The 24550-nt window shown below is 48.4% G+C and overlaps 1 protein-coding gene across 2 annotated transcripts in view; it reads left to right on the forward strand.

The window, feature by feature from the left end:
• The first annotated feature begins 1621 nt into the window (after positions 1–1621).
• The window catches only part of LOC138551950 (zinc finger protein 850-like), a 128317-nt gene continuing 105388 nt past the window's right edge, over positions 1622–24550 (forward strand). Inside the window, exons 1-2 of one of the 2 annotated variants that reach the window (XM_069642511.1) lie at positions 1622–1805; positions 2800–2862. The gene's annotated coding sequence lies outside the window, so the exon portion shown is untranslated. The remainder of the gene's footprint in view (positions 1806–2799; positions 2863–24550) is intronic. The other variant, XM_069642512.1, reaches the window with a different exon arrangement.

The raw sequence follows: 24550 nt of genomic DNA on the forward strand, positions 1-24550 counted from the left end.
CTTATGTTTGGGGTACCCATACAGGCAGAAATTCCCATGCACCCAAAGTGGGTGGCACCTGAGCCAGACATCCCAGCCATAGACGCCAGGAGGGCTAAACGGAACGAACAAGAGAGCCTCACTCGACGAGCCAGCCACCGGGAACTAGTGCCCGGAGACACTGTCTTGGTTAAGAATCGAGCCACGCCCAAAAAGATGTCCATGAATTTCGAGTTCCAGCCCTGGACAGTCAGCGCTGCGAATCATAGCATGATCACCACCACCAGAGGAAGTGAGACATTGACTAGGAACATATCGCACTTCAGGAAAGTACCACCCGAACTGTGGGAATAAAACCCAAGTGCCGCAAGTGAAGAGACTAGGTCACCCTGTCGGCCACAGGACCAGGTGACACCTGGAACTTACGAAGTGCTCCGAGAGCCAAGGACACCCAACCGGCACGAAGAGGTAATCGTGCCGGAAAGACACTCGGCGGAAGATCCAGAGAGAAACCACCCCCGATACCACCTGCGGGAAAGGCCAAGACCATCCTCCCGCCTCCAAGGGTATGTCGTAGACGGGATCTACCAGCAGGTGAGCCTGCCCAGGCGCAATCTGAGAGAATAGAATGAACTACACCTGTTGTGATGTGATACTGTTAAATGTTGTGAAAACCATTCCAAGTTGGGGAGGAATGTGGTGTCACGTGCCGGAATCCTCCGGTCACGTGTGAGGGGCGGGGAAAAGGAAATAAAGGCATCACCAGAACTGGCGCGAGTCAGTCCAGGCTTATGCAACACAGCGTGTGGTCCTGTTATCATTACGCGCCACACGGCCTTATCCAGACACCCTCTCTGCTGCCGGGCCCTGCGACGCCATAGGCCTTATCCAGACACCCTCTCTGCTGCCGGGCCCTGCGACGCCATAGGCCCAACATCATAGCCCTATTACGAGGTTCCCTTGCGGGCCCCGCCCACAGCCACACAAGACTCCGCCCATTTGCACACGGCTCCACCCACACGCCCCGCCACCTGTCAAAAAGGTAAACTCGGTCGTTGTAGCCTTCAGTTTGGTTACCATAGCATTAATTGAAAGCTATAGTAAGCAAAATGAACGTGGCACCACCGTCGTAATAATGGCATGGATTGAAAGCACTATTATTATAGTGGTGCAGGCAGTGGGCAGGAACATTTCGCGCCGTTTCCGGGTCCTGTCATATTCTCCACCTGATTGGCTACGGCGGCAGGCAGTGCGCATGCGCCTCTCAGTGCGCTCTTTTTTTCGCGTGGGCTGCGGGTCCGTATCTTGGCAATGCGCATCCTCCTTCTGTCACCCCTTCCTGCCTCTACTCTCAGAAACCGTCTCGTCAATGCGCAGGTGCAGGAGAGCCGCCCTTCGTTACTGCGCATGTGCACGAGGTCCGTGTCTTGTCAATGCGCATGTGCAGTAGATTCAGCCTTCGTTACTGCGCATGTGTAAGAGAACCGGCCTTCGTTACTGCGCATGTGTAAGAGATGACGTCCCGTCTCTATGCATGTACAGGTGAGCCGTCTCTCGCCTCTGCGCATGTGCAGAATATTCATTTCTCGTCACCACGCATGTGCGGGAGATAAATATCTCCGCGATGCGCAGGTCTGTTCCTCTGCTCTGCAGCCCGGGCTGGCAGCTCTGCAGACCACCCCCCTTTCCCCGGGAGGCTCTGCTGATGGAGGACACGCTCTTCCGAGGCTGCCTCCCCCCCATTTACACCCCAAATGCTGAATATTGCAGTGGGAGGCGCTTCACAGGGGACGAGGCAGTCATTATGGGATGATAATTCCCTGCAGGTGAGGGCAGTGCTTTAAGTGGGGTATTGAGGGGGGCTCATTTGGGGGCGTGGCGTGAACAGGGGTGGTCTCCTCTACATAACTAAGCCATACTGCAACACTGCTGCTACACCCAAAGCCTGTGATCCTGGGCACATCATTTCATTGCACTGTTGAGGCTTTTTAAAAAGAGAGAAAGTTGACTGCTTTTAATATAAAATACAAGCAGTCCTTGCATTCGGGGAGGGGGGGGGGCTACCAACAACCTTTTTCTCAGGGGGCTTGACATATAAAAGTTTGTATACCACTGCCATTGCCCAATGCTGCCAGGGCATGATTGCAGAGCCCAGCGCCTGCACGTGGGTGGGCCGCTGACAGGGTAAGGTGACAGGTGGGAGATTGGCTACGAAAGCGCACTACCGGGGGCTCTCGTATCCTCCAACCCCTCATGTCCTCTCGCAGGGGCCATTGTGTAAGAAATAAGAGACGGTTATGACCGTGTGAAGAAGAGAGGGTGGGAGCAGGGGAGAAGCGGGGCAGAGGCGGTCGTGTGCGTTTGGGTGCCACTGATACGCCAAAGTTGTTTTCTCCGTCCGTTCTCAGCTCTGTTCTGTTTATGCAGATGAAATAACAATGACCGGCCGTCAAGTGGTGGGACTGGAGGGCCCCGGCTCAGCCTCACTTTTTGGAGTCTGCGGGACTAAACCCAGGCAGGCCCCAGCCCACTTAAAGCACTGGGTTAGGGACAGGCAGAGCCCACACTCTTCTCGATTCAGGAGAGATGTCGCCCTGGCGCTACTGCTCCTACACAAACATCCTGTCAGGCCTCCGTCCCGTGCATGTGATGGAGCTGGGAACCTCCCGCCAGGCCTCTCTCCCGTGCAAGTGATGGAGGGCTTCCTCTTTAGGGATTTAGATTATATATTTTCTCTGAATGTCATACGAATGCTTTGAGTATTTAATTCAGATCATTCTTATTGTAGATTAATCATATGATAACTTTTGCTTTCCACAGACCTGAACACTTTATTGGTGTGTCCTCATGTTCAGAAAAAGTCAGGATCACAGACTACAAAGGGTAAGTAACTGCTGTGATATGTGTCTGTCTCTCTGCACATATTGTGCTTTGCTTATGAGACAGCTTGTCGCCTGCCCTGCCTGTCACCTCTTCCCTTACTCTGCTCTTTTTACAAACAAGATGCAGCCCGCCATTTGGACCACAAGTCTGTTTAAGACTGTGAAACACAGTGGGCCACTATTTTCAAAATAATGAGATCCCTTTACCCACATTGGAAATGGTGAACAGCTCGCCTTTAATCTTATTATCCATTAGTAATACGGAGGAAGTCCACAACATCTCACAGCATCCTGACGGCTTCAGAACATGCAATTATTATATATCAGGTGTCATGTTCCGACATCGGTCTGTGGACGTTGGGCTAGGGTGGGGGCGGGACCCAAGGGAGGCACATACACTGCGACAATGGCGACGAGGAGGAGGACCCAGACCGGTCCCTCTGAGCATTCTAATTTCGCTCGGCACGACAGCAGGAGGCGTAGCCTACCTCCTTTGCTCACACAGGCCCGGGAACTACAGTGGTGACTTCACCCTAAGGAGAGGGCGCACACAGGCTGCAAAGGCCTCCTGGTGGCCGCACTTGCTACCAGCATACGGAGAAGGCCCAATCCCTCCAAGAATGGTGTGTGATAAAGGAACACCCTGCACATAGAAGTTGGGTGTGGTGTGGCCCACCCCACGTGCAGCCAGCCAAGAAAGGCCTCTGTGGACAGCAAGCACACACTGCTACCAGCACAAGCCAGTCTTCTGCCTGCAAAAAGAGCAACACGATAAAGGAGAATGTTGGAGGAAGACACCCCAGCACTGTGCCAACACGGCTTTCAGAAGCCATCCCACATGGCCAAGGTGAGACTAACCCGTGGCAACTGCCACAGGCATTAGATCTCAGAGACACAGAGAACTTCGGACCCCGGTGGGTCAGATGGATGAAAGACTTCAAAGTGTACATGGGGGCAGTGGACCCCATGGACGAAGAGAGAAAAAAGAACATCCTGACGGCAGTGGGGACTGCTGTGAGAGACATACTCTATGAACTGGATAACGAGGAAAAAGCAACGTACCAAGTGATATGAGAGGCACTTGACACCTATTTTGCCCCACACATCAACGTAGACTGCAACACACATCTTTCACACAACCATGCAAGAAAAGGGGAAACCATGGACAACTATGTTATGAGACTGCGAACCCGCATGAAGCACTGGGCCTTCCATCGATATTCGAATACCAAAGCTTTGCGCTCCCAGGTCATTGTGGGGTGTGAAGCTGCTGAGTTCAAAAGGAAGTTGCTCCAGAAACAGAGGACCCTTGATGAATTACTAGCGATGGCTAGCACCGACTTGGCAGTCACACAGCAGGTTATTGGCATAGGACAGGAAAAATATGATCGGATACCAGAGATCAGGAGAGTGTCAGGAAATTGACTCCAGCTCAGCGTGACAAACCCACACAGCCAACAAAACTGCGCTACCGGTGCAGCTATGAATTCCCCTATGAAGGCACATGCCCAGCAATCGTCCAGAAGTGAGCAGCATGCGCAAGTTATGACCACTTTAGAGCAGTATGCAGAAATGCCCCAATACTGCCTGTCCCAACACCCTCCCTGAGGAGCAGCAGACGCCAACCCGCTCCCCAACCAGACGACAGGAGAGCGAGCCACGAACGCAGAAGATATTGCCCAGCGAAGGGCGAGAGCAGCCACCAAACCCCAGAAGATCGTTCCGGTCCCCGGACAGGAGAACCTCGCACAGGCCCTGCAGCAGCATCCGCCACGTGGAGAAACGGTCACAGTCAGGGAGTGATTCCTCCTCTTCACACGACAGTCAAAGGAGGAAAGGATAAGTGTGGGCACTCGGAAATGAGACAGCAAAGGAACACAGCCCCATCCTAACACTCCAAGTACAGAACACACCGACAGAATTCCTCATTGACAAGGGTGTAACCGTCAATGTCCTGAGCAAGGAGGCCTATAACCGCATGCTTCACCAGCCGGAACTGCGGCCCTTGCAAGTCAACATTTTTCCTTACGGCTCCAACACACCTTTGCCATGCAAGGGCACTTTTACAACGGTCTGTGCACACAAATCGCGCACAGTCAAAATACAACTACAGGTCCTCTCCACAGATTCAAACAGCAGATGTATCTTGAGTTTCAGGACGGCCATCGACATGGGGCTTGTCCACATCCTATACAAAATGATGGCACACAAATATATTGTCTCTGGAGGATAGCTCAGTTGCAACTTGCTTGTCTTGGAAGCAAGACGACACGGAGCAACACGGGTTCGATCCCCGGGTCCGTGCTTAGAAACTTCTGGGTATTAAGCGCGTTATAAATAACCTATCATATCATATCATATGGCACCTGAGGGAGACGTCACAAAATCCTACCCAAATCTCTTCAAAGGCCTCTGCAACTGCAAAGTGAGGCTCTACATTGATCCAGAGGTCAAGCCAGATGTCCCGCAAGGTGAATCCCGATAACAATTCAAAGGCAAGTATAAGAAGAACTTAGACGCCTGCTAGAACTCCACATCATTGAGGTTGGGGGGCCCACCCCACGGGTTTCCCTGATTGTACCAGTACCTAAGAAATCAGCAGAGTGTTCCTTTCGTTTGCGCGTAGACATGCGCCGCCCTAACATGGCAATGCAACGAGAGCGACGCCAGACACCGAGAATAATGGACATGATCTATCTCCTCAATGGTGCCACCATATTTTCAAAGCTCGGCCTCAACAAGGGATACCATCAGATGGAGCTGGCACGGGAGTCCCGAACAATTACCACTTTTGTAACCCACATGTGGCTCTACCACTACAAACGACTGAACTTCGGCATATCGTTGTCAGCGAAAAATCTTCCAGGAGGAGATCCACCAGGTGATCAAACACATTCCTGGGTGTCTCAACTACAGCAATGACATCCTGGTATTCGGGAAATCAACCAAGGAGCGCAATGATAATTGTTATGGAGAATTCTTATTTATGGCTAATTTCCCTTACATAGTGGGCCTCATTACGACCCAGGCGGTAAGTTACCGTCTGGGCCGTGACTTTACCACCATGGCGTAAACTACGTTTACACCATGGTGGTTGGCGGACTTACCGCCCCATTCCGACCTTGGCGGGGCGGTAAGTCCCCAATCCCCATTTACCCTTCCCCATTCCCATTTTTGCCCCATAGGGCATAATGGGAGTGGGGAAGGCGTTAATTACGCCACCGTAAATTACGGTGGCGTAATTAACTCCATGGTCCCTTAGCGCCATGGATTTTAACACCTGCTAAAAGCAGGTGTTAAGTCCGCCATGGCGCTAAGGGACCTCGTACTCAGGCGGTAAGGGTCGGCGCTGTTTACGCCACCGTAAAACCCTTACCGCCTGAGTCGTAATGAGGCCCAGTGAGTCCCTCAGCAGCTTTGCTGGATTTCTGGGGTTTATTGTTTTCCACCTGGTAAGAGTGTATTTTTGTGTAAGTTGTACTTTTTGTGCTCATGGGCTATGGAGTGTCACCAACTCCCTAGGCATCATCTTTTTACTTGTGTGTCACACAGCACCTTTAGTGCAGTGACACAGGGATGTCTTTTAGACTTCCCTTGTGAACTCCATTTCTGGGGATGACTACTGTCCCCCAGAAACCTGTAAAGTCACCATTGGCTTTATTAGTCCTTTTTAAATACAGATCCAGTACAAACCATCTTACCATGGAGTACTGGAGGGGAATATCTTTCCCCTGTCCTTCTGTACCTCAAGGGGCACTTTGTGTCCCCCTTCCCGACTCGACATGGCTTGTTGCAGTGGTAACTATCATTTTTACATGGATCCCCGTGTTAAAGTTCTGGCTGTGGTGACAGGCGTGAAAATAAAACCCGCTACCCCATATCATTTTTATTTTGGGTCCTAACATGGTTTTTCACCATTTCGTGTGCAAAGGTCTTTCTTGTTGTTTGCTTTTCGCGCCAATCCAGGTTTGGTTTCCTTGTTCTCCGTCCTTTGGTGGGCTTCTGCGAAAAAGCCCTCCTTTGGCGTCTGGGTCTAGGTGGGCTGAATGTGAGGGAGGGGTTTAGTAACCCCCTGCACAGGGTCTCCTTGGAGACCCAAGTCACACTTTGTGTCCATTGGCTGAGGTGGTTGTCCGAGCTGGAAAACCTCCCTGCTGTGTGATTGACAGCCAGGCTGTGTGAATGGGGGAGTTTGGCATAAAAAGCAGGACTCTTGCGCTGGAAGTCAGTCGCCACTGGAACTACAAGAACCGAAGAGAAGTGGACAAGAAGACGGCTGCTGCAACTCCTGGATCCCGGTGAAGCCCTGCTGCAGTCCTGAGCTATCTACCCTTCGACGACAGAGGAGATCCAGTCCGGAGTCTCCTTCCCTTGAGCCTGGTGGGATCAACCAGCTCACCTTCTACAGCCAAAGAATCCTCTTCTGGGTCGAAATCACTGCACTGAGCTGTAGTGGTCTGGATAGCCATCAGAAGAGCCCTCTCCTGTTTTTAAGGAGCGCACCTTTTATTCATCGTTGCTTTGCTGCTGCTGGCTTCATCCCTAGGTAGTGCAGATCGCTCCATACGTCCTCCGTCTTGTCTCCACGACTGAAGCTTTATGAACCGTGAGTCTGCAGGAACTACCAGGAACAACTGCCGTAGCACCAGCTTTCTTCATCCAAAAAAGGTACTGTGTCCATTTGGTCGTTCTCTCCGTCTGACCTTGAGGAATCGGGGTGAACCCTTTTCCTCTCCGAAGGTTTGTCCTTTCTTTCTTCCGTCTTATAACTTTTGCCTCCCTTTGACAATATCCAGTACTCCTGGCAACATTAATCTTGAACTGTTCTCCCCTTGTGATCCTCGACAACAGAGCCCTGCTCCATTTGACACTGGCGCAGGCCTATTGACTTTTATCTGCCTCTTAGAATACGTCCTCTGATTCTATTGCCTTGACAAAAGTATTGCCTATGATTTGTATCCATTATTCCCTTGTTTTAATTCTTTGTGCTAAGTGTGTTTGACTACGGTTACATTTCTTCCCGCGGGTACGGTTTTCTTTAGTAAGACCGAACTGTCATTACTGTCAAAAAGTGATTGCGTAAGAACCCACGGTAACACATTTGTTTCGAAACACTGGTCTGTCAAATCCTAATGTACCTACATTGAATTGACTTGAACAAGGGGAATTGGTTGTGTGTAGTATATTTAGAGTGTGGTTTTATTTAATAGAAGTGAAGTGTTTGTGAACAGATGGTTTAAAAATAAATGTAGTTATACAAAGGTAGCGGGCGCCCCTCTCTCGCAAGAACAGACATGATAACCTGTTCAGTGGTTATTAACCACTTGAGAGTTCGCAGCCACTGCTTTTACTCACTGTGCCTTTCACAGATGGGAAATATCCATTTGCATATCAGTCTTTGTCCTGCCCAGGGGCAGTCCAGCACCGAAATACAATGGAAACTCCAATCTGAACGAGAGTACCACCAGCAACCCCATACACGTGTTTCACCCTTGTTGGGGATCATCAGTGAGGTGAAGCTGATGCCTCTCTAAGCACAGTGAGAGGGAGACCACGTCTGGTTGCCCCCAGGAGACCTAGGGTTACCAATCCCAGGTTCCTTAAAAAATAGTTATACAAAGGTAGCGGGCGCCCCTCTCTCGCAAGAACAGACATGATAACCTGTTCAGTGGTTATTAACCACTTGAGAGTTCGCAGCCACTGCTTTTACTCACTGTGCCTTTCACAGATGGGAAATATCCATTTGCATATCAGTCTTTGTCCTGCCCAGGGGCAGTCCAGCACCGAAATACAATGGCAACTCCAATCTGAACGAGAGTACCACCAGCAACCCCATACACGTGTTTCACCCTTGTTGGGGATCATCAGTGAGGTGAAGCTGATGCCTCTCTAAGCACAGTGAGAGGGAGACCACGTCTGGTTGCCCCCAGGAGACCTAGGGTTACCAATCCCAGGTTCCTTAAAAAATAGTTATACAAAGGTAGCGGGCGCCCCTCTCTCGCAAGAACAGACATGATAACCTGTTCAGTGGTTATTAACCACTTGAGAGTTCGCAGCCACTGCTTTTACTCACTGTGCCTTTCACAGATGGGAAATATCCATTTGCATATCAGTCTTTGTCCTGCCCAGGGGCAGTCCAGCACCGAAATACAATGGCAACTCCAATCTGAACGAGAGTACCACCAGCAACCCCATACACGTGTTTCACCCTTGTTGGGGATCATCAGTGAGGTGAAGCTGATGCCTCTCTAAGCACAGTGAGAGGGAGACCACGTCTGGTTGCCCCCAGGAGACCTAGGGTTACCAATCCCAGGTTCCTTAAAAAATAGTTATACAAAGGTAGCGGGCGCCCCTCTCTCGCAAGAACAGACATGATAACCTGTTCAGTGGTTATTAACCACTTGAGAGTTCGCAGCCACTGCTTTTACTCACTGTGCCTTTCACAGATGGGAAATATCCATTTGCATATCAGTCTTTGTCCTGCCCAGGGGCAGTCCAGCACCGAAATACAATGGCAACTCCAATCTGAACGAGAGTACCACCAGCAACCCCATACACGTGTTTCACCCTTGTTGGGGATCATCAGTGAGGTGAAGCTGATGCCTCTCTAAGCACAGTGAGAGGGCGACCACGTCTGGTTGCCCCCAGGAGACCTAGGGTTACCAATCCCAGGTTCCTTAAAAAATAGTTATACAAAGGTAGCGGGCGCCCCTCTCTCGCAAGAACAGACATGATAACCTGTTCAGTGGTTATTAACCACTTGAGAGTTCGCAGCCACTGCTTTTACTCACTGTGCCTTTCACAGATGGGAAATATCCATTTGCATATCAGTCTTTGTCCTGCCCAGGGGCAGTCCAGCACCGAAATACAATGGCAACTCCAATCTGAACGAGAGTACCACCAGCAACCCCATACACGTGTTTCACCCTTGTTGGGGATCATCAGTGAGGTGAAGCTGATGCCTCTCTAAGCACAGTGAGAGGGAGACCACGTCTGGTTGCCCCCAGGAGACCTAGGGTTACCAATCCCAGGTTCCTTAAAAAATAGTTATACAAAGGTAGCGGGCGCCCCTCTCTCGCAAGAACAGACATGATAACCTGTTCAGTGGTTATTAACCACTTGAGAGTTCGCAGCCACTGCTTTTACTCACTGTGCCTTTCACAGATGGGAAATATCCATTTGCATATCAGTCTTTGTCCTGCCCAGGGGCAGTCCAGCACCGAAATACAATGGCAACTCCAATCTGAACGAGAGTACCACCAGCAACCCCATACACGTGTTTCACCCTTGTTGGGGATCATCAGTGAGGTGAAGGACAAAGACTGATATGCAAATGGATATTTCCCATCTGTGAAAGGCACAGTGAGTAAAAGCAGTGGCTGCGAACTCTCAAGTGGTTAATAACCACTGAACAGGTTATCATGCCTTGTTCTGTCGAGAGAGGGGCGCCCGCTACCTTTGCAAACTAAAAATAAATGTACTTTTACTTTTTAACCAGAAACCTTGAGTCAGTGTTTGCTTGAGTCACAGTAATTGTAGTCCTTTGTGTAATTCCTATTACTGCTCATTTGCTCTTGAGATAAGTCTGGCTGCTCAGGCATCGCTACAACTTTACTGTGTAGTACAGGCTTGTACCAAAGGTGAAATTGTACTATCACTTGTGGTCTTAATTGTATGTAGTGGTCCCTAAGGGTACTACATATGATTCTGCCTAACAATAATCTACATGAAGTGTGCAGGGCCCTGGAAGCAGCCAACGTCACGCTCAACAAGGACAAGTGCGAATTTGGAAAGCAAACCCTCAAATTCTTTGGCCACATATTCTCTGACCAAGGCATGAGCTCAGACCCGGAGACGGTCAAGGCGCTACAAGACACCCCACAGCCAATGGACGTGTCGGACCTCGGGTCAATCCTAGGGCTAGCTAGCTGCTGTTCGCGCTACCTGAAAAACTTTGTGACAGTAAGTGCCCCACTGAGAGAGCTGACCAGGAATGGCCAGGAATTAATCTGGACTGCCGAATGTGAGACTGTTTTCATAGACATTTGCGCCCGCATTTCCTCGACCTCGACCTCGGACATGGCCTACTTCAGCTCTGCCAAAGACACTGAGGATGCCGGCCCCGAGGATTTGGGCAGATATTGGCACAATATGACCCCAGAAGCCCCCACATCAAGAAAGTTGTCATACGCCAGCTGCAGCCTCTCCACAACTGAACAAAAATACTTGCAAGCAGAGAAGGAAAGCCTGTCGTTAATCTGGGCCACTTGACATTTCCATCTGTTCTTGTTCGGAAAAGCATTAACTGTGGTCACCGACCACAAAGCCTGCCTCACCATTTTTGGCAACCCCCAGGCCCAGGTGCCCCTGCGGATAGAAAAGTGGGGACTCCGCCTCCAGGACAAGAACCCACTCGACTATCTCTCCCGTCGCCCCACAGTGCCGCCAGTCCCAGAACATTCAATCGCAGACATAAACCTGCAGTACATCATGCACCAGCTAAAATCTAACGACCCTGTACTGGCCATCCTCGCCCAGTGCATCAGCCAAGGAAAACCGAAGCCTGCAAGAGAACGAACAAACCACCTTGAGGAATCACTTCAAGGGGATGTAAAAGCGATGCTGCTAGAAAAGAGGAACACACCACTACAGAAGAACAAATAATAATGAAAGGTTTTAAATCGTCCTGCCCAAGTCACTGCAACAACAAGTGGTCGATCTCGCATAGAGGTGTAGCTTCAACAAAAAAACATCTGGGATAGAAGATCTGGTTTCCAGGGTTGGACAAACAAGTGGAGGACACCCTAAAGAACTGCGCAATCTGCACCGCCATAGTGCCAATCCCGCACCCAAACCAACTGCAGATGTCACCACTCCCTGGGGCATATGGGAGGAGCTGGACGTCGACTTCTTTGGACCCCTCCAAGACTGCACATAACCCTTAGTAGTGATTGACGAATAATCAAGGTACCCAGAAGTACAAATCGTACCTTCCACGGCCGGCAACAGCGGTCATCCCTTCTCTGAACCACATACTCACGGCCTATTGCATCCCTCAAATCATAAAGACAGACAATGGCCCAACTTTCACCAGTCTGGGCTTTGCAAACTTCGCCCAGTACATGGGCTTCAAAGATCAGAAAATTACGGCTCTCTGACGCCAAGCCAATGGCATGGCCGAATGCTTCATGGGCAATCTCAAGAGAGTGTTGCAGGTGGCGCATCTGTCCCACAAACCTGTTGAGCAAATGTGGTACCAGCTCCTCCGTGACTACCGCCTCACCCCCCACAGCTCCACTGGCAAATGCCCTGCAGACCTCTTGTTTGGTTGCAGATTGACGACAAGACTGCTGCAGAGACCCCAGGAGGGCAACAACACACCGGAGGATGACAAATTGAGGGCAAAACAGCAGAAAATGAAGAACGCGGCCGGTGAAGAGAGGGGCGCCAGAGAACACAGTTTCAAGGACAGCAAAAGAGTGCTGGTACGTCAGGCCCAGAGAAGGAACAGAGACTCTCGCTTTGCACCCAGCCCCCTCAGTCACTAAGGTTAAAGGCATCATGGTCACAGCAGTGGATGCAGGACAGTCAAGTAGAAGGAACGTGTCACACTTCAAAGAGTCCTGGGGGGACATGTCATCCTGGTAAGCTTCGGAGGAGGAACAGGACTGTGAAGACCAAGTGACGTGGACTGATGCAGAGGACCTGTATTGGGGAGATGAGGTCTCTGGCGAAGAGGTCACAGGTGTTGATGTTGAGTGACTTATGGACTGACCCCCCCCCCCCCCCTATACAGCCCAGAACTGCGAAGGGCAAACCACCCCATCCTGGCAAAGACTAAACCCATAAGACTCATTGAAGAGATAGGTTAGCACCGACTCAGTATTTAAAAAGGGCAAAGGTTGTCATGTTCCGACATATGGTTCATCCACATCGTTATGTGGAAGTTGGGCTAGGGTCGGGGCGGGACCCAAGGGAGGGGAAGTGATGCAGGGACAGGGGAAGCGTTGGTCAATAAAGAAAGGAGTTTAGACCGGACGTCTTCCATGTGGTCCTGCGTTATTTGCAGCGGTTCTGTGCATTTACTTGAGCGGCTCAGTGGCTCACCTGTTCTGTCTTGATGGTTGTTCAGATATAAAATACCTCCGTCCCCAAGTACCACACGAGCAGAAGAAAAACCACTACTCATGCAATCATTGAGGCCACAGGTGTAGAGTGTCGTAGGCCTGGAACCAGGAACGCCGGAACAACCCGAACCACTGTAAGGCAAGGGATGATGGTTAAACAATGGCAGTGGCGTTCTACAAACAACAAAGGGACAGCACCAGGGGCTTACCTAATAATACATGGAGGGAGGCTCTGAAGAACAGGGTAGTAGCAGGACAACCGGCAGCAGCAGCAGGCTGATGATATCTTGTGGACACTCTGAAAACACACCTGAGCAGAGGCAAAGCAAGAACGTGATCCGTAATCAGTCCGTAGAGCAATCCGATGTCGAGAAACAAGGTGGCAGCCAGAGTCCAGAAATAATCCGAATGCAGAATCAGGGAGAAATCCGAGGTCAGTTACCAGAGAGTGATCAGCGCGTCAAATCCAAGGGTAATCCAGAGACAAAGTCCAAAAAACGTCCCGTGGTCGTGAAAGGAGCCAAAAACAAGAGCAAAACAAAACAGCAAACAGTCCTCCGAAGAAGCAGCTGTGAAGCGAGGCATTCGCATTCCCTCGATCCATTTGAATACGAGGGTTGTCACGTGAAGCAAGTCACGTGACCGCGAGCAGCGTGTCACGTGTTCCGTGTAGTAGCCAGTGATGGGTGTTGCTTTGCGTGCGTCTGCTGCTTATGGATCATGTGAGGCCGCTGTTTCCTGATCACATGACGTGACAGTCCCCGAATGCTCGCGCGGCACCTCTGAGCATGGGGGAATCGCCATGGCAACTGCCAATGCAAGAATGGCCGCAAGTTACCAGTAGGTAGACCCCGCTTCCGGGTAAGCCGCCGCTGCTGCCGTTGGGTATGTAAGCGGGACTGGGGAATCTCGGGATTTTGGCAGGCGGTGGATAAGTGTGAATGTGTAACATCACCTCAGAGTGACACACATACACTCCGACCACAGGCTATAGCAAACCGCTCCCCTTTGTTCATTTCACCACGCTTCATGGGTACATATAAAGTACCTATAGGTGTAGATGAAGCATGGAGCAGTGTAAATGGAGTGAAAGGAATTCTCAGGGCGCGTGCCGCGAACACCCTGTGGCTGCCAACACCCGGTGCCCTTTACCTTGCGTGCTTAGTGCATAATGTGGTGATCCCAATGAGTGAAGGATTGCATGATGGGAGTTGTTTGGTATACTCCATAAACATAACACAGAGACACTGATAACTGAAAGGCACCCCAAATAGAGTGCCAGACAGCAGATGAGCTGGTAAGTGAGGGGTATTGAGTGATGAAAGTCTTTCTTTTTATACTGAAAGCACAAGATAAGGAGATTCCCTAAGCAACACATCTATCTGATAACTTTGCTCTATTTTCTACATTGATTTTTAAACAACAAATCCAGTCGGTTTGCTTTAATCTGACTTCAAGAACAACGCAACGTGGGATCTAAACATATACGCATTCTAATATCTTTATATAAATATATAAACACAAAGAACACAAGTCCAGGCCAATAAGGTACTAACCAAGAATAAATGCTTTATTAGGACACACTGGTCATAGAAAACCCTGTGAATAAAGCACTGGCATCTTTTTATATAAATGCACTAGGAGCAGTTCAGCTATTCAAGATCTGCACACACACAGATGCGTTCACAATCTGTACAGTTCTGTGCTGGTGAGTAGCCTCCAGAGGCACAGATACAAAACAGTTAGATTTGGATCGTTAATTCTTCACCCATCTCTTAGACCTAGACAATTCCAAATACACCACATGTACATAGCAAGGGAAACATGACAGTTTCAAAAGGATTCCTCGGGCTACCGAAACTGCACAGGAACATTGTGAAGCGGGATACAGAACGTTCAAGAAGGCAATCCAAATTGGTGGCTGTAACCGGATGGCATCTATTGTACTAATGAAGCTTTAAACGCCCATCTAGAAAAAGTGGATTTAATCATAAAGAAATTGGCTTCAAAAGAAAATATACTCAATTAAAAAAGAGGCAACATGCTAACATGGATTTGGTATTGGGTAATACTATGTCATACTTGTTCAGTAGCCCCTTAAAGTCCTTGAGCATGCCAGCCAGGGCATCAATAACTGAATATCGCTTCCACTCTGCATTGATGCCATGTCCGCCACCAAGATAAAACAGGTCTGATGGACTGTCACAACTGGAAAGTAGTTCCCATAGACTTGGGCGCTGACCCATCCATCCTAGATCAACGCCACACCACAGAGATACTCTGCCCAGGGAAAATGGGGGAACCAAGCAAGTAAAAGCAGAATCTGGCTCTTCACAGGATCACTGTGAAGCCCAAAAGAACACAAGCTGTCTGTCCTTGTCCATCTGCCAGGGCCAGCAGTGCAGGCGAGGCATCTCCAGGGCTTGTGGAGGCAGCACCCCGATGATACTGCGATGGTGCAGATAAGTCCAGTGGCGCGCCAGACCACGCACCCGGCAGTCCCTAATCGAGAACGGAAACATAGAATAAGCAAAACAGTTTGGTTATAGTTCTTTATTTGTTTGTTTTATTTTATTGTTTATTTCTTACGCGCACCAGGCAGAGAAACTGCATTCGGGCGCAGATGTTAACTACAAGTCGAATTCTAGCTGTGATGGACTATATATGCCCTTGATCCTTAGAGTTATTTGAATAGAAAGGTTTTCAGTTCTTTCCTGAACCTTTCCAATGGAGTGCTCGCCAAGATGTGGAAACATGTTCCCTTTTTCCTAGATGGGCAGTTAGCCTGACTGCCACATTCTGGGCCCTCTGGAGTCTCGCCATCTGTTTCACAGGAATCCCTGTCATCAGACTATTGCAATAGTCGAGATGGGAGTTTACCAGAGCTCCTACAACCATGGAATGATCTTGAGGTGCTAAAAACGGGAGTACATTCCTAAGCATACGCAGGGAGTAGTACACTACTTTTACTTTGGCCCCTATATGGGCTTCGCTGGCCAGATTTTCTAGCCAGATACACCCAAGGTTCTTCACTCTCTTTGAAAACGAAATGTCTACACCCAGTATCTGCAGTGTTATATTAGTTTCTTCCTTTCTGTTTTTTTTTCTCTGATCTAAATAATATTACTTCTGTTTAAGTTCCTTTCAGCTGTAGCTGGTTGCATGCCATCCATTTTTTATGTCTTGCATGCACCGGTCGATCCCTTCAAATGCCTCAGGCAGATTATCTGTCTCCATGTAGATCTGCGTGTCGTCAGCATATGAGTGGAATCGTAGACTGTGTTTCCTCAGAATATGAAATAGCGGTCGGATATACAGATTAAAGATCAGAGGTGAAAGCGCTGAGCCTTGGGGGTCTCCACATCTCAGTTGTATTAGTTCTGAAAGGAAGGCTCCCAATATCACCTGCTGGGTTCTATCCTGTAAGAAGGAGTCAAACCAGTCCACCACTACTTTGGCAGCTCTTCCTATTTTTCCAATCCGTTGAAGGATGATCTTATGATTAATTGTGTCGAACGCTGTCGACAGGTCGAGCATCAGTAATATCGTATCGCTTCCCCTGTCTGCAGCTTCCAACAAGTCATCCTGGACTGCCAATAAGGCAGTCTCTGTCCCATGATTTGGACGGAACCCCGATTGATATTCATCTAAGATGTTTTTACTGTCTAGAAACTGCTGGAATTGGTTGCAGACAATTTTTTCCAAGATTTTAGTGGGCCAGCATAAATTGGCCACTGGGCAGTAGTTTTTCAAGGATCTAAGTTGGGCTTTTTTAATAGATGTTTTACCAACGCTCCCTTAAGTAAACATGGGACATAACCCTCTGTTAAGGATTTATTAACAAAGGTAGTTATAAATGGGGTAAGATTAGCTGCCAACCGAATGGCAGTACATGCTGGCATAGGAAAAGCCAGGTCCTTTGTGGGTTTTAGTTGGAGTATTAGTGCTTGTACTGCTTCCTTCTCAATGGACTGGAAGCAGAAACTCTCCTCATTTTCCTGGTTTTCTACCACTTCTAGCTCTTCTCTAGATACTTCCCACTCTTCCACAATCATCACTTTGTTAATACTCTTCTGAATGTCCACGATTCTTTGTTAAAAAAAAACCATTGAACTTATTAGCCTGCTCCTGTGAGTCGGCGGTGGGTGCTGCCATACATTTAGGGTTCCGAAACCTTGTCACTATGTCTATGTCGAATAGAGCTTTAGCCTGATTACCTGCTAGCTTGATTTCTCCTTCAAGGAAATCCTTTTTTGCCACAAAAAGGGCATTATTATATTCCTTTAGGCGGGCTCTCGCCTTCTCAGCATCTTTATCTAGTTTGAAGGACCTCCAAAGTTTGTTAGCCTGGCGTACCTGTTTACACATCAGACCCAATGCTGGACTAATCCAGGATTTGGATTTTTTGGTGGTCTTGAGTCTAAGCGGTGCTTATTTATCACAGATTTCCTTTAGCAAATGTGCCCCGTTACTGAAAAACTCTTCACATGCCAGATTAATGTCCAGGCATGCCAATCGATTTTCAACTTCCTCCCCAGGGAGTTTTTCTAGATCCGATGCCTTCCGACACCAAATTGGTGGGGTCTCCCGTCCTTTCCCCCTCTGTGGTCCCGTTCCCCTAACGGTAAATAATTATAGACAGTGATCCGACCACAGAAGTGGAATGGTCTCACTGAATTGAACGACGACTCCTCTTGCTGCTAGGAGATCTAAGCATTGAGCCTTCCTATGAGAGTTCCCTAGTAATGACCTCCAGATCATGATTATTTAGGAGATCCATCGGGGCAGCGTGGTTAGGAGGAGAATTGTCCCTCTCCAGCAAATGTTCCAGTCTCCTATGCATAATAGGTAGTAATACTTGCTCCCCATTAGTGTAAGGTGAGCATCTAAAGTTTCCAGAACGTTCTGTAGGGGTCCAGGTGGTCTTTAGCCCAGCAATACTTTTAAGGCTTGAGTATGTGACACAGAGATGGACAATTCCCCAAACTGGGTATTGTCATTCCAGTCCAATCTCTCCAAATGTGAGATGGCCATGGATGACTTGTATATTATAGCAATGCCCCCTCCTCTCCTGTCCTCTCTATTGACAAACTGAATAGTGTACTTCTCTGGTACCAGCTTATGAAATATAGTTTGAGACCCTTCAGTAAACCATGTTTCAGTCAAACATAGCAGCTCCAGGTCTAACTCTTGGATGAGTTCTCCTACTTCAACAGCATGTGCCACTGCTGAGCGTGCATTAAGTGAAGCCACTTTTATAGTACGCTTCTCCTCCTGCCATGTCGTCTGCCCTTTCCAGTCCATGCTGCCGGATTTTATTTAAACATCTAAGGTGCAAATGGCCCTGCATATAGTTCCAAGATCTCAGCTGTGTCGCCGTATAACTGACTGTTAGGCAGAAGCATGTGCATTTCCCTTAGGGACCACTGCAAGAGATTTAGAACTACCGGTGGTTGGCAGTAAACCCAATTGGTAGCAGTCTGTACCACCCAGATTTACCTGATAGCTGTGGCTGAGCAGTCAGACTTCTCTCAAGAAGAGTTAGGCAGTATATATAGTATACACAATAGGTACAGAGACACAGTAGCACAAGCAAACACTGACCAGAGATTTGGTGTAAAAGGATATAATTATTTATTTAAAGACACACTTGTAAATTACACTAGCACAAAAAGGTAAGTATGTTCGACACACAGTCACTATTATAGATATACACCCCTGGTTACTTAATTAGACAAGTCTTAGTTAACACCACTTATTTCCAGACAGAGGTGAGCGCTTAACTAAAGATGGCACTCTAATAAGTTTCATAAACGGGGAGGAAAAACAAAGGTAGAAGCATATAATACCAATACTTTAAACAGCACCACAGTTTAGGCAGGATAGGCAGAGTCTACTGGAGAGCAAGGAAGTTCAATTGCCAGGCCCCTCTTAGAGAGAGCAAGGTGAAATGTGCCCAGGGTCACACAGTGGGGTTATGCCCAAAAAGTCTTTGTAGATAATGTCAAAAAGAGTTGGATCAGTTCAGAGAAAGTTAGTTAACATGCCCCAGGCTAACCCAGGTTAGAGAGCCGAGGATTTACTGTCACCCCGTGCAATCTGTCGCAAGGGAAGCCAGGTGGGACACAGTACCTGAAATGGTGAGAACGCTGCAGCAGGGGCAGTTGTTCCTGGCAGCGGGTGCAAGTCGGTGTTTCATCCAGAGGAAGAGGAGGTCTCGATGTGGAGGAAAGATGAAGGTCGTTGCACTGCCAGGGAAGAAACCAGCCGCGGAATTCTCCGGTTAAAAGGTACTAACCTTTTATTCGCGGTAGTGGTAAACCGTGGTATACCAGTTGCCGGGGTGCTTGGCACAGGCAAGGCGGCCACGAAATGATCCGGGAAGGCGAAAAAGAAGGCAGGCTGGTTATCCCCAGCAGTCAAAGGAAGAAGACTCTCCGGACTGGAGATCTTCTCTGTCGTCGGGAAGTGGTGAGGCGATTCAGCAGGGCTCCACCGGTGGTGTTGTCGTTGTAGGTCTGCTCAGCTTCTCCCTCTTTGGATTTTTTGGTCCTGTGGCGACTTCTCAAGTTCCAGTCCCAAAGGCCTTTCTTTTATGCAGAAAAAAACCCATTCATCAGTCCTAGCTGTGGCTCACCACTGGGCCAACCAGAGAAGAGTGCGACTTGTGTTGCCAAGGCAACGCAGTCCAGGGTGCCTAAACCCCCCCTCCACCCCTCCTAAGGAGTGGCACCACTTTGGGGGCTTCTGTGGAGAAGCCCACCAAAATAGTGGAACAAAGGGCTCGACCTCTGTTGGAGTCACAGAAGCGAACACAAACGCCATTTTGGAACCGAGTTCTGGCAAAAAATACCAACCGGTGAATTATTATTAAATAAATAAACCAGCGATATGTTCGAGGCTATATTAATTAATTATTAAAGTTGGTAGCCTCGAACAATGGGAAAATCCCATAGGGAAATATTTGCGGTCGTATATAAAAAGTGGTATCCACTGCCACTAGCCAAAACTCGATCAGGGGGGACGGAGACGTGCCCCCTCGAACAACAGACCCCGGGGCAATTGAATTGCCCCAACCAGTACGTCCACAATATGATGGTTTGTACTGCTTCTGTTCAGAATTTAAGACTAGTAAAGTCAATGGTGACTTTACATGCCCTGGGAGACAGTAGTCAGTCCCATGGTATGGAGTCTATGTTGGGGGTCACTATGACACCCCTGTGTTACTGCACTGAGGGTGCTGTGTAACACACATACCAAAAACACATGAAGCCCTATGGAGTAAAAGGCCCCATAGCCCATTAAACATATCTAAAGTCAAAGGAGCACACTCAAATCATGCCTAAGAGTCTCACTCTTAGCAGGAGAAAAAAATAAACCCCAAAAATCCAGCAAAGCTGCTGGGGGACTCACTATGTTTGGGAAATTAGCCTTTACAGAGTATTCTCCCTAACACTTACTTTCACTTTCGAGTACTCCATCTTCTGAAGCTTGGCTTCCAAGATATAATTATACAACCCCGCTGTACTGAAACCGGCAGCGTTTCACGGCGCTCGCCGCTCCAGGCCGCAAACAGGCCTAAACAGCCTTTGTGTCAGCGCTTCACACTGACGCGAGCCAGTTAAAGGCTGTGTCTAGCGTTGATGACGCGCAACAAGCGCGACCTGCACTCGGACTTCTGGGAAGCGAAGTCTGTGTGAAACTACACCGGGTTTACGCTCTGCCCAGAGTCTTGAGTGCATACATTAATGCACACAAAAGGATGTGATGTGGCAGTAAAGGTAGGTAAACAATTAATGAGCTTCCCGCGCGATTGACTAGTTCGTTTGCCTAATTTTAAAAAGAAGGTACTTTAAAAACAAAATCACATAAAAGCAGAACAATGTTAAAAACAGCAACTTCTAACTAACTTGGGCTGAGAGCCACTTCCCACAGCTTAAGTAAACTAACCCTTCGTGTAGCCGCCATGTTGTAGTATAGTGTTAGCACAAGCAGGATAGATGTTGTTTTGCCACACTTTAGTGATGAGGTCTGCTGCATGATAGGCATGGTTAGGGTGCTGAGTACACCGATGGGGAAAGCTTTGGGTGGTGGCCTGCATAGTTCAATGGGGTGCATAGGGGAACAATATATGTGGCGGGAAGCAAGCATTAGCACCGCCATCGTGCAAGCAAGGCCCCGCAAAGCCCTTAGTTAGAATTGCACAGCATTTGAGTTTCAATGGATTGATAGAGAGTTTTGTTGGTTCATGGCGTTCAGAAAGCCTGAGGATGCAACAGAGTTGCCTGAAACTGCACAAGTTGGCCTTTCCCAGGGCTCGAGACCAGATATGCAAAAATTAGTTTAGTTTCTGACGATGGCAGAGATGAGCACCCAAAGCTTTGATTGACAGGTGCATGCAGTACCGTGGCCAAAGACTCGGCGGCATGATGTACACACAGCACCCCTAATGGTAAAATAGTGCCAGTGCACACACGTTAGAATGCAACGGCGAGATGTACGTACAGCGCCCCTAATGGTAAAATAGTACCAGTGCACACATGTTACAATGCAGTGGCAAGATATCCACACTGCGCCCCAATGGTAAAATAGTGCCAGTGCACACACGTTAGAATGCTACAGCGAGATGTACGCACAGCGCCCCTAATGGTAAAAGAGTACCAGTGCACACACATTAGAATGCTACAGCGAGATGTACGCACAGCGCCCCTAATGGTAAAAGAGTACCAGTGCACACCCATTAGAATGCAGCAGCGAGATGTACACACAGCGCCCCTAATGGTAAAATAGTACCAGTGCACACATGTTACAATGCAGTGGCAAGATATACACACAGCACCCCCAATGGTAAAATAGTGCCAGTGCACACACGTTAGAATGCAGCAGCGAGATGTACACACAGCGCCCCTAATGGTGAAATAGTACCAGTGCACACACGTTAGAATGCATCAGCGAGATGTGCACACAGCGCCCCTAATGGTGAAATAGTACCAGTGCACACACGTTAGAATGCATCAGCGAGATGTGCACACAGCACCCCTAATGGTGAAATAGTACCAGTTCACACACGTTAGAATGCAGCAGCGAGATGTGCACACAATGCCCCTAATGCTAAAATAGTGCCAGTGCACACACGTTAGAATGCTACAGCGAGATGTACGCACAGCGCCCCTAATGGTAAAAGAGTACCAGTGCACACACATTAGAATGCAGCAGCGAGATGTACACACAGCGCCCCTAATGGTGAAATAGTACCAGTGCACACACGTTAGAATGCAAGCAGCAGCGAGATGTGCACACAATGCCCCTAATGCTAAAATAGTACCAGTGCACACACGTTACAATGCAACAGTGAAATTTACACACAGCGCCCCTAATGCTAAAATAGAACCAGTGCACACACATTCATCTACACGACGGAGCGCAAGGTCTGCAACTCCACTTCACCTTCCTGCTCGTTTTTCCCTCGAGTGCACGTTTGGTGCAGCACTGCTTTCTGGCATCTTTATGAGGTAGGAGCAACTCTGTGTTCCATCCCTGCTCCTAATCCGAATTTTACTGGGCTTTTTCTCGAATTTCTGCAAGAATGACATTTTAAATATTTTCTTGGTGGCATTTAAATTCCGACTTTCAGCGCCTCATCATTCCGCTTTAGGGCTGATTTGTTCTTTGCCCCTTATCACTTGGTATGTTTAAGCAGTGTTTTGGTGGCGTTTCAGTGCTTTAACAACTTGCACCATGTGGTTTGTTTGTTTGTTTATTACATTTATAAAGCGCACCAGACCCAGGAGTAGCAGGGCGCAGCAAGGATATGCAAAGCTTACAAAGTTACATAATGTACAGGCAATATACAAATATTCACATCACACAAGAAGATAATACAACATACAATATACAAACCAAGATTCGCAGAAAGGCAGAGTTATTTACATCTTCGTATGTAGGGATGTACAAAATGTACAAAATTTACAATCAATCAGCAGGTCGTCCTGACGTGCCAAGGTGTCACAGGAGACTAATTCTCAGTCAGATTAAGGTGAGTGATGAGGTTCTTTCTGAAGAAAGAGTAGGGCAGGTCCGCTCTCAACTGATGAGGCAGGGAGTTCCAAAGTTTAGCGGCCTTTACAGGGAAGCTATTACCACCAATTTTAGAGGATTTGAATCTGGGTACTACCAGACAATTAGTGTTGACGGTTGTAGTGGGTCTACTGGAGGTTCTTCTAACGATTCTGTCGATTAGGTAGCTCGGTGCGACATTGTGGAGAGCTTTATGTGTCAGTGAGGCGATTTTTTTTTTTTTATTGTATCTTGCCTTGATAGAATTAGTGCTCTAGCCAGTATGAGGCAACTGTCATTAGAAAGGAAGGGCCTCCGTGTTCTAATCAGCTTACATGTGTAGGCTGTGGTAAAAGCCAGATAATTTAGTTGTTTATTGAAGGACATTGTTGCGTCAAGGTAGAAATCAAGTGTTTTTCCCTCTTTGGAGACACTGGTGTTGTTACCGTCAATGATGAAAGAAGCATATTCGTGACATAGTTTGGAAATGTTGGAAGGGGAGCCGAGGATTATCAACTCTGTGTTGTCGTCATTCAGGCATAGGCCGTGAGTGGCCATCCATGCCTGAATGATGAGATAGATTCTACTCACCAACGCCAAGTCCTTGCCATGATCCCCAGAAAGAGGGAGGAGAATCTGAGTGTCATCTGCGTAATTAGTGTAGGTGACACCCAGAAGGTCCAGATCATCGAACAGTGGCTTGGTGAATATGTTGTAGAGAGTGGGGGACACACAGGAGCCCTGAGGGACCCCACACAAGATGGGGGTGGGATCAGCAGCTGCAGAGGGTGAGAATACTCTGCTAGTTCTGTCACTCAAGAATGATTCTATCCACTTAAGAGCGCCTGTAGAGAAATGGGCTGCTGTCTCGAGGTGCCTACAGAGGACCTTATGATCGACCAGGTCGAATGCAGCTGAGAGATCGAGTAGCAACAATAATGCTGTTTTCCCTTGGTCCCTCAGCTCATCGATCTGAGTCTTCAGATCTATCAGGGCAGTTTCCGTCCCGTGTAATGGTCGGAATCCTGATTCAGGCCCTTCCTAGTTAAAATCGAACCTGCCTAATGCGATCTGTTCTAGAGCACTCTGTATACTGTGCCTGAGGCTTACTTAGCTAAAGCTGACCCTGCCTGTTGCGATCTGCTCCAGAGCACTCTGTATACTGTGCCTCAAGCTTACTTAGCTAAAGCTGACCCTGCCTATTGTGATCTGCTCCAGAGCTATTGTGTACCTTGCATATTGTGATTTAGGCCCTCATGTGTACCTGCATACTGTGATTCAGGCCTTCCTAGTTAAAGCTGAATCTGCCTATTGTGATCTGCCTTAGAATATTCTGCATACTGTGTACTCCATGTCTTAGGCCCACTCAGATAAAGTTGAACTGGCCTATTGCGACCCATCTCTCACCACCAATATGCCAGGTCACCGCACCCTATATATTTTTACGACACTCTTCACTCCTCAACTGTTCACCGGTCTAGTAGCCCATCCTAACGCTACCCTCCG

This window comes from Ambystoma mexicanum, chromosome 1q, assembly GCF_040938575.1.
Source record: "Ambystoma mexicanum isolate Mex_15411 chromosome 1q, UKY_AmexF1_1, whole genome shotgun sequence".
NCBI classification, from domain to species: Eukaryota; Metazoa; Chordata; class Amphibia; order Caudata; family Ambystomatidae; genus Ambystoma; species Ambystoma mexicanum.